At 39.1% G+C, this 9,896-nt stretch overlaps 1 non-coding gene across 1 annotated transcript; it reads right to left on the reverse strand.

The window, feature by feature from the left end:
• Nucleotides 1-825: 825 nt before the first annotated feature.
• On the reverse strand, nucleotides 826-933 carry LOC130959929 (small nucleolar RNA R71). Its single transcript, XR_009078918.1, has one exon. It is a non-coding gene; the product is annotated as a small nucleolar RNA R71 (small nucleolar RNA).
• Between the last annotated feature and the right edge of the window lie 8,963 nt (nucleotides 934-9,896).

Below are 9,896 nucleotides of genomic sequence, written 5' to 3' on the forward strand. Positions count from 1 at the left end.
CACTTGATTTCTTTCCCACTCTTATTTTCGAAAATCAATTAGAGTTTTTCAAAAATGTTTTCAAAATCTTTCACTTAATTTTCGAAAATTACCTCCCTTCTTCTCACATCCTTCTATTTATGGACTAACACTATTCCTTAATGCAAAATTCGAACTCCATCTCCTTTGATAAGTTCGAATTTTCTACTTCTGTCTTCTACTCTTCTTTTCCTCTGACACTTCAAGGAATCTCTATACTGTGACATAGAGGATTCCACATTTTCTTGTTCCCTTCTCTTTCTTATGAGCAGGAGCAAAGACAAAAGCATTCTTGTTGAGCCTGATCCTGAACCTGAAAGGACCTTGAAGAGAAAGCTAAGAGAAGCCAGAGCACAACTCTCTTTAGAGGACCTGACCGAATTCTTCAAAGAAGAAGAACACATGGCAGCCGAAAACAACAACAATGCAAACAATGCAAGGAAGGTGCTGGGTGACTTTACTGCACCTACTCCCGACTTCTATGGGAGAAGCATCTCTATCCCTGCCATTGGAGCAAACAACTTTGAGCTTAAGCCTCAATTAGTTTCTCTAATGCAACAGAATTGCAAGTTCCATGGACTTCCATTGGAAGATCCTCATCAGTTTTTAGCTGAGTTCTTGCAAATCTATGACACTGTCAAGACTAATGGGGTAGACCCTGAGGTCTATAGACTTATGCTATTCCCTTTTGCTGTAAGAGACAGAGCTAGAACATGGTTGGATTCTCAACCTAAAGAAAGCCTGGACTCTTGGGAAAAGCTAGTCAATGCCTTCTTGGCAAAGTTCTTTCCACCTCAAAAATTGAGCAAGCTTAGAGTGGAAGTCCAAACCTTCAGACAGAAGAATGGAGAATCCCTCTATGAAGCTTGGGAAAGATACAAACAATTAATCAGAAAGTGTCCTTCTGACATGCTTTCTGAATGGAGCATCATAGGTATTTTCTATGATGGTCTCTCTGAACTATCCAAGATGTCTTTGGATAGCTCTGCTGGAGGATCTCTTCATCTGAAGAAGACGCCTACAGAAGCTCAAGAACTAATTGAAATGGTTGCAAATAACCAATTCATGTACACTTCTGAAAGGAATCCTGTGAACAATAGGACAAATCAGAAGAAAGGAGTTCTTGAGATTGATACTCTGAATGCCATATTGGCTCAGAATAAAATATTGACTCAACAAGTCAATTTGATCTCTCAAAGTCTGTCTGGAATGCAAAATGCACCAAGCAGTACTAAAGATGCTTCATCTGAAGAAGAAGCCTATGATCCTGAGAACCCTTCAATGGAAGAGGTGAATTACCTAGGAGAATCCTATGGAAACACCTACAATTCTTCATGGAGAAATCACCCAAATTTCTCATGGAAGAATCAAGAAAGACCTCAACAAGGTTTCAATAACAATAATGGTGGAAAAAACAGGTTTAGCAATGGCAAGCCTTTTCCATCATCTTCTCAGCAACAGACAGAGAGTTCTAAGCAGAATACCTCTGACTTAGCAACAATGGTCTCTGATATAATCAAAAACACTCAAAGTTTCATGACTGAAACAAGGTCCTCCATCAGAAATTTGGAAGGACAAGTGGGTCAGCTGAGCAAGAAAGTTACTGGACTCCCTCCTAGTACTCTCCCAAGCAACACAGAAGAAAATCCAAAAGGAGAGTGCAAAGCCATTAACATGGCCGAATTCTGGGAGGAAGAAGAGGCAGTGAACGCCACTGAGGAAGACCTCACTGGACGTCTGATGACAAGTCATCATATACCTATTTTTCTATGCTTTTCATACAATAAATTGATGATTTGTGCTTAAATATTGAATGCTTTTGTACTTAAATGATAGATTTCCTTGATCTTTTAATTTTATAAATCTTGTAGGAAATAAGAAGAAAAAGAAGCAAAGAAGCACAAAAAAAGGAGAAAAAGAGCTTTGGGACACACTTTGAAGTTGGGGTACACTTTGGAGCTTTAGGCCACGCTTTTAAAAGCGTGACCCATGACCAAATCAATGAAGGAAGCAGCCAGCACGCACACTGCCCTGCCCTTGCCAAGGGCAGGGCAGAATCGAGATACAAAGTGAGGTTGGAAGCAAGAATTTCGCTAAGGTAAAATCTGGCCGCACACAGCATGACCATGCCTACTTCAAAGGGCTATAACTTGAGCTACAGACGTCCAATTGATGTGCTTCCAGTTGCGTTGGAAAGCTGACATTCAGAGCTTTCCAACGATATATAGCAATCCATATTTGGCGCACAATTGAGGCAGGAACGAAAGGCATCTTTAAGGGCCATGAGAAAGCAAGAAACTAGGCCTTACTTTGGTGCCAAGAAAGCCAAGGAAATTAAGTAGCGTGTGTTTCGGCCATGGTTCGAACTTGGGACATCAAAGTGAAAACACTGCCCTGCCCTCCGCGAGGGCAGGGCAGCATTTTGTTGGTGCACAATTCTGGCGCACCAAGGCACCCTTCTGGCGCACCGCAGCATCATCTGGCAGCACCAGCAGCGCACCGTGGCACAATTCTGGCGCACCAATTTTTTCTGCCCTGCCCTCCGCGAGGGCAGGGCAGCATCCTGCAGCACCAACTCTCACCAGCAAGCACGCACCAAGGGCGCACGAACATTTTCTGCCCTGCCCTCCACAAGGGCAGGGCAGCCTCCTGGGAGTGTCATGGGCCAAAAATCAACCAAAATTCAATTTAATTCAATTCTTCACCAAATTGAATCAAGGCCAACCAAACCCATTTCTCCTCAAATCCAAAGCAAGCTAAGCCCACATCATCACTCAAAGGCACATGGATCAATTAAATTAGGATTTTCATTTTTGTAATTTGTTTTAATTTCATTTTCATTTTTCATTTTGTAAAGCCTATATAAGGCATCATTTCCATCTTTGTAAAGGAGGCGAGACCCACTAGGGAATATTAGGATTTGAGAGCTCTCTCCTTTAAGTTTTCCTTTCTGCTTTAAATCTTGGGTAGAAAATTGAAGAAATTCTGTTTCAATCTCACCTTGAGATCTCTTGTTTACTTTTTCTGCATAATTGAAATTCACATACTGCTTCATCTTCTCTTTAATTCTGCAATTCATTTTTCTTCTTTCTTCTGCAAATTGTTCTCTGAATTGATCAAGGAAGGGCTTGAGATCTAGACTTGTTCTCTAGTCTCATTGATTCCCTGAGATCTTGAATTTCTTTTCTGAGTTTCACAATTGAGTTGAATTTTGTTTCTGTTTTGGTCAAGTGAGCAATTGAGCTCTTGGCTTTCCTTCTGTTTTTACTGTTTCATTGAAATTGTTAGTTTCACTTTGAGACTTGAAAAATGATCTATGTCTCTTTGTTGCATCTCATTGCTCCCAATTTAATTTCCTGCACTTGTGTTCTTCTGCAATTTACATTTAAGCTACTGTGACCTTGAATTTACTTTTCCTGCAATTTAATTTCCTTGCAATTGTTCTAAGCTTGGATCTACTGCTTTTATTTAATTGCTAGCACCCCAGCCCCCTTTACATTTGATGCAATTTATATTTCTTTCAATTTAAGTTTCAGCTATTTTACTTTCTTGTTATTTAAGTTTCCTGCAATTTTATTTTCTGCATCTTTTAATTTCCTTGCAATTTACTTTCTGTTGGCTATACTTCATCCAAATTCACTTCAATGTTAGCTTGACTAAACTAATCACCCACTAAAATTGCTTGATCCATCAATCCCTGTGGGATCGACCTCACTCTAAGTGAGTTATTACTACTTGATGCGACCTGGTACACTTGCCGATGGATATGTGTGTTGGAAATTCATTTTTCCACAAAAACACCATCAAGTTTTTGGCGCCGTTGCCGGGGATTGATTAGATCAACAATGATTAAGTGGGTGAGAAGTCTAGATCAAGCATTTTTTTTGTTTTTGTTCTCTGTTTTAAAGTGAAACCAAGGTGTTTGAGTTTTTGCCTCACTAAGAAATTCTCATCTCTGATATGAGTAATTTCAATTTTCCTTGGTGTTGTGTTTTCCAAAATTTAAATGGAGTTCAACTCATCTTATGATCAAACAAATTTTATGGGATATTACCCACCATCACCAATCTCTAATGGTGGCTGGGAATATCACCAAGAGAATACACATTCTGAGCACTCCAATTCATGGAGATTTGCTTCAGAGACACAAGATGAGCAAGAAAATCATATGGGATACCAACCACCACCACAAAATGATTCATATCATTATCCTCATGGTGGATGGAAGTATCACCAAAGAATGGAAGAGCATCCACCCTCACATCCCAGTTTCTCATTTGAAAGTTCTTCATCACTTGATTATTATTACTCTCAACCTTCATCTCTTGAACCACCTGATGAGGATTACCTTCAAGCCATTGAAATACATAAAAAACTCGTGGAAAGATACACACAACCCCAATCCTGGAAAGAAATCATCTTCAAGAAGATGAATGGCCCCTTAGAGCAAACAAGGAGGAGCGTAGAACCACTGAGCAAGGAAAATGAAGGCCAATTGATGGATGTGAAGGAGAAAGTGGAAGAGCAAGATAAGGAGGCCACTGCATCAAGTGAACTTCAAATGAAGAATGAGGTGGTTGAAAATGAAACTGCACTTGAGGTGACAAGGGAAGAAGTGGAGGATCAAGAAAGTGAGGAAGACACTCAAGAGAAGTCACCCTCAATTGAAGCAGAGAGTTGCATAGAAGAAGGATTCATGGAACCACCAATTGAAGAGGCTCTTAATGAAGAAATCACTCCAATAATCACACAGCAACCATGTCTTGACATCCAAGAAGTGAAGGCAATTAACAAAAGCACCAAGAAGAGGATTGTGACCAAGATACCAAGGACAACATTCAAGAAAAGGTCAACTGCAAACAATCCTCCCCCTGATCAAGCAAGCAAGCTCAATCAAGCCAATTTCAAAAGAAAGCTTGCTGAAAGGAGACCAAGACAGGGGATAATAGCTGAAACTTCTCCTTCCTTGAAGTCATTCCTCTTAACCAACTGGAAGAAGAGGAAGAAAGTGAGGAACAACATGTCAAGCTAATGACACTAAAAGAGCACTTGTTGGGAGGTAACCCAACCGTAGGTATAATTTCTTCTCTGCTTTGTTTTCGTTCTTTACTTTGTTTAAATTCAATAAATGGGCATATGGTTACATTCTAAGTTTGGTGTTGTCTTGCAACAACTTGTTTTTAATCTTTTTGGATGATTGCATCAAATCAAAAATGGAAGTGACACATTAAGATTCTAAGTTTGGTGTGCCACTTAATTCTCTATGCAATTCATTAAGCAACACCACTTGTCTGCATAATCATAAGGCCTTTACAGTGTTGTTTTTCTTTTGGTTTGACACTTTATTATTCTGTTTACTTTAGTAATTTCTTTATTTTTAATACTTCCATTTATTTTGCTTCTTGACTGTTTTTGTTAATACATCACCAAGAGATCCTTATTCATGACATATTCTTGGCTTGGTGATTGTATTTAACATATAATAGTTTCTTTTGTTTAGTTGTAATTCAAATAAATTCACATATGGTTGCATTCTAAGTTTGGTGTTGCTATGCAACAAAATTTGGTTCCAATGCTTACTAGATACTTGCATTAATTTCAAGTGAAAGTGTCACACTAAGTTTGGTGTGCCACTTATTTTTTATGCAATGTATCATGCACACCCTCTTATGTTTGCAATCAAAATGTGTTTGTCTCTTGTGCCTTGATTGTTATCTTTCATTTTGCTTGCTTGAAACACATGTACTACTAACATATCATTGTGTAAGACATTCATGATCCTTCTTAGCCCCATAGCCATTGTTCTAATTGTTGCTTGAGGATGAGCAAGCATTCTGAGTTGGTATGGGAAGGAGAAGAATGGGAGGAAAATGACAACAATAGAGAAGATGAATTACAAGGTTGTAAAGTTCCTTTTCCTCTCATTTATTTCCAGCACTTTAAATTGCATGATTGTCTTATTATCTTCTCTGTTTACATGTGTGGTATGACTAAGCATAGCTTGAATTTGTTTTGAAATATGTTGTTGTAACATTATGACTACCAACTTGAGTTTTGTGAATTCAAAAGCAAAAAAGCATCATGATCATAAACAAACAAGGAATTAAAGAAGAATTTAGCATGTGCATACAAGTATTGGAAAGCTAGTATGTTTGATTGTTGCTCAATTGCATTGGATTTTATTTAATTGAAGTTTTTCATCTAGTACATTTTGTGAAATCTTTTGAAATCATGAAAACCTTGAAGAAGCAAATACAATTAAGGCAAGAAAAGAAAAAGGGAAAGAATGAGAAAGCTGAAGGCTCTGAGTACCAATGGCAATTTATTTGCTAAGTGCTTGTGGTGTTTATGTATCAAGCCAAATGCTTGAAAACAAAACACTTAGAAGTCAAGGCTAGGCTCAAGTGCAAAAGCACTCCCTCAAAGCTCAAGGCTCTGAGCATCAATGATTAGAGAGTCAAGAAAAAAAAAGAAAAATGAGCTTAATGAAGTCCTCTAATTAAATGCTTGTGGTGCTTATGTATCAAGTGGTAATACTTGAAAACAAAGCATTTAGAAGTCGTAGCTTTGTTATTTACTCATGGGCAAAGCACCCAAAAGGAGAAGCAAAATAAAAAAAAAAAATCAAAAGCTTGTTTCAAGGAAGAATTATAAGAAAAAGATTTCATAAAATAAGCTAGATAGAAGCATCAATCATTTACATCTCTTTTGTAATTGTAGCATGCATAGAAAACTAGCTTGCCATGAACATTAACTTGCTACTCTTCTTACCTTGGATTGTCAATTTCTATTGCATGATTCTTTTCTTGCTTGGGGACAAGCAAGGTTTAAGTTTGGTGTTGTGATGACAAGTCATCATATACCTATTTTTCTATGCTTTTCATACAATAAATTGATGATTTGTGCTTAAATATTGAATGCTTTTGTACTTAAATGATAGATTTCCTTGATCTTTTAATTTTATAAATCTTGTAGGAAATAAGAAGAAAAAGAAGCAAAGAAGCACAAAAAAGGAGAAAAAAGAGCTTTGGGACACACTTTGAAGTTGGGGTACACTTTGGAGCTTTAGGCCACGCTTTTAAAAGCGTGGCCCATGACCAAATCAATGAAGGAAGCAGCCAGCACGCACACTGCCCTGCCCTTGCCAAGGGCAGGGCAGAATCGAGATACAAAGTGAGGTTGGAAGCAAGAATTTCGCTAAGGTAAAATCTGGCCGCACACAGCATGACCATGCCTACTTCAAAGGGCTATAACTTGAGCTACAGACGTCCAATTGATGTGCTTCCAGTTGCGTTGGAAAGATGACATTCAGAGCTTTCCAACGATATATAGAAATCCATATTTGGCGCACAATTGAGGCAGGAACGAAAGGCATCTTTAAGGGCCATGAGAAAGCAAGAAACTAGGCCTTACTTAGGTGCCAAGAAAGCCAAGGAAATTAAGTAGCGTGTGTTTCGGCCATGGTTCGAACTTGGGACATCAAAGTGAAAACACTGCCCTGCCCTCCGCGAGGGCATGGCAGCATTTTGTTGGTGCACAATTCTGGCGCACCAAGGCACCCTTCTGGCGCACCGCAGCATCATCTGGCAGCACCAGCAGCGCACCGTGGCACAATTCTGGCGCACCAATTTTTTCTGCCCTGCCCTCCGCGAGGGCAGGGCAGCATCCTGCAGCACCAACTCTCACCAACAAGCACGCACCAAGGGCGCACGAACATTTTCTGCCCTGCCCTCCACAAGGGCAGGGCAGCCTCCTGGGAGTGTCATGGGCCAAAATCAACCAAAATTCAATTTAATTCAATTCTTCACCAAATTGAATCAAGGCCAACCAAACCCATTTCTCCTCAAATCCAAAGCAAGCTAAGCCCACATCATTACTCAAAGGCACATGGATCAATTAAATTAGGATTTTCATTTTTGTAATTTGTTTTAATTTCATTTTCATTTTTCATTTTGTAAAGCCTATATAAGGCATCATTTCCATCTTTGTAAAGGAGGCGAGACCCACTAGGGAATATTAGGATTTGAGAGCTCTCTCCTTTAAGTTTTCCTTTCTGCTTTAAATCTTGGGTAGAAAATTGAAGAAATTCTGTTTCAATCTCACCTTGAGATCTCTTGTTTACTTTTTCTGCATAATTGAAATTCACATACTGCTTCATCTTCTCTTTAATTCTGCAATTCATTTTTCTTCTTTCTTCTGCAAATTGTTCTCTGAATTGATCAAGGAAGGGCTTGAGATCTAGACTTGTTCTCTAGTCTCATTGATTCCCTGAGATCTTGAATTTCTTTTCTGAGTTTCACAATTGAGTTGAATTTTGTTTCTGTTTTGGTCAAGTGAGCAATTGAGCTCTTGGCTTTCCTTCTGTTTTTACTGTTTCATTGAAATTGTTAGTTTCACTTTGAGACTTGAAAAATGATCTATGTCTCTTTGTTGCATCTCATTGCTCCCAATTTAATTTCCTGCACTTGTGTTCTTCTGCAATTTACATTTAAGCTACTGTGACCTTGAATTTACTTTTCCTGCAATTTAATTTCCTTGCAATTGTTCTAAGCTTGGATCTACTGCTTTTATTTAATTGCTAGCACCCCAGCCCCCTTTACATTTGATGCAATTTATATTTCTTTCAATTTAAGTTTCAGCTATTTTACTTTCTTGTTATTTAAGTTTCCTGCAATTTTATTTTCTGCATCTTTTAATTTCCTTGCAATTTACTTTCTGTTGGCTATACTTCATCCAAATTCACTTCAATGTTAGCTTGACTAAACTAATCACCCACTAAAATTGCTTGATCCATCAATCCCTGTGGGATCGACCTCACTCTAAGTGAGTTATTACTACTTGATGCGACCCGGTACACTTGCCGGTTGGATATGTGTGTTGGAAATTCATTTTTCCACAAAAACACCATCAACGTCCACTGGCCTCCAATGAGTTCCTCAATGAGGAACCATGGGAATCTGAGGCTCAAAATGAGACCATAGAGATTCCATTGGAATTACTTCTGCCATTCATGAGCTCTGATGAGTATTCTTCCTCTGAAGAGGATGAGTATGTCACTGAAGAGCAAGTTGCTAAATACCTTGGAGCAATCATGAAGCTAAATGACAAGTTATTTGGAAATGAGACTTGGGAGGATGAACCCCCTTTGCTCACCAAAGAACTGGATGACTTGTCTAGGCAGAAACTGCCTCAAAAGAGGCAGGATCCTGGAAAGTTTTCAATACCTTGTACCATAGGCACCATGACCTTCAAGAAGGCCTTGTGTGACTTAGGGTCAAGTGTAAACCTCATGCCCCTCTCTGTAATGGAGAAGCTAGGGATCTTTGAGGTGCAAGCTGCAAAAATCTCACTAGAGATGGCAGAAAACTCAAGAAAACAAGCTTATGGACTTGTAGAGGATGTTCTGGTAAAAGTTGAAGACTATTACATCCCTACTGATTTCATAGTCCTAGAGACTGGGAAGTGCATGAATGAATCCATCATCCTCGGCAGACCCTTCCTAGCCACAGCAAAGGCTGTGATTGATGTTGATAGAGGAGAGTTAATCATTCAAGTGAATGAAGAGTCCTTGGTGTTTAAGGCCCAAGGATATCCCTCTATCACCATGGAGAAGAAGCATGAAGAGCTTCTCTCAAAACAGAGCCAAACAGAGCCCCCACAGTCAAACTCTAAGTTTGGTGTTGGGAGGCCACAACCAAACTCTAAGTTTGGTGTTGAACCCCCACATTCAAACTCTAAGTTTGGTGTTGGGAGGTTCCAACATGGCTCTGAGTATCTGTGAGGCTCCATGAGAGTCCTCTGTCAAGCTAATGACATTCACTACAAGAAAAAGGCGCATTTGTAACAAAAAATATTGTTACAAAACGTCGAAATTTTGA

This window comes from Arachis stenosperma, unplaced genomic scaffold, assembly GCF_014773155.1.
Source record: "Arachis stenosperma cultivar V10309 unplaced genomic scaffold, arast.V10309.gnm1.PFL2 arast.V10309.gnm1.Scaffold_100025, whole genome shotgun sequence".
Lineage (NCBI taxonomy): Eukaryota > Viridiplantae > Streptophyta > Magnoliopsida > Fabales > Fabaceae > Arachis > Arachis stenosperma.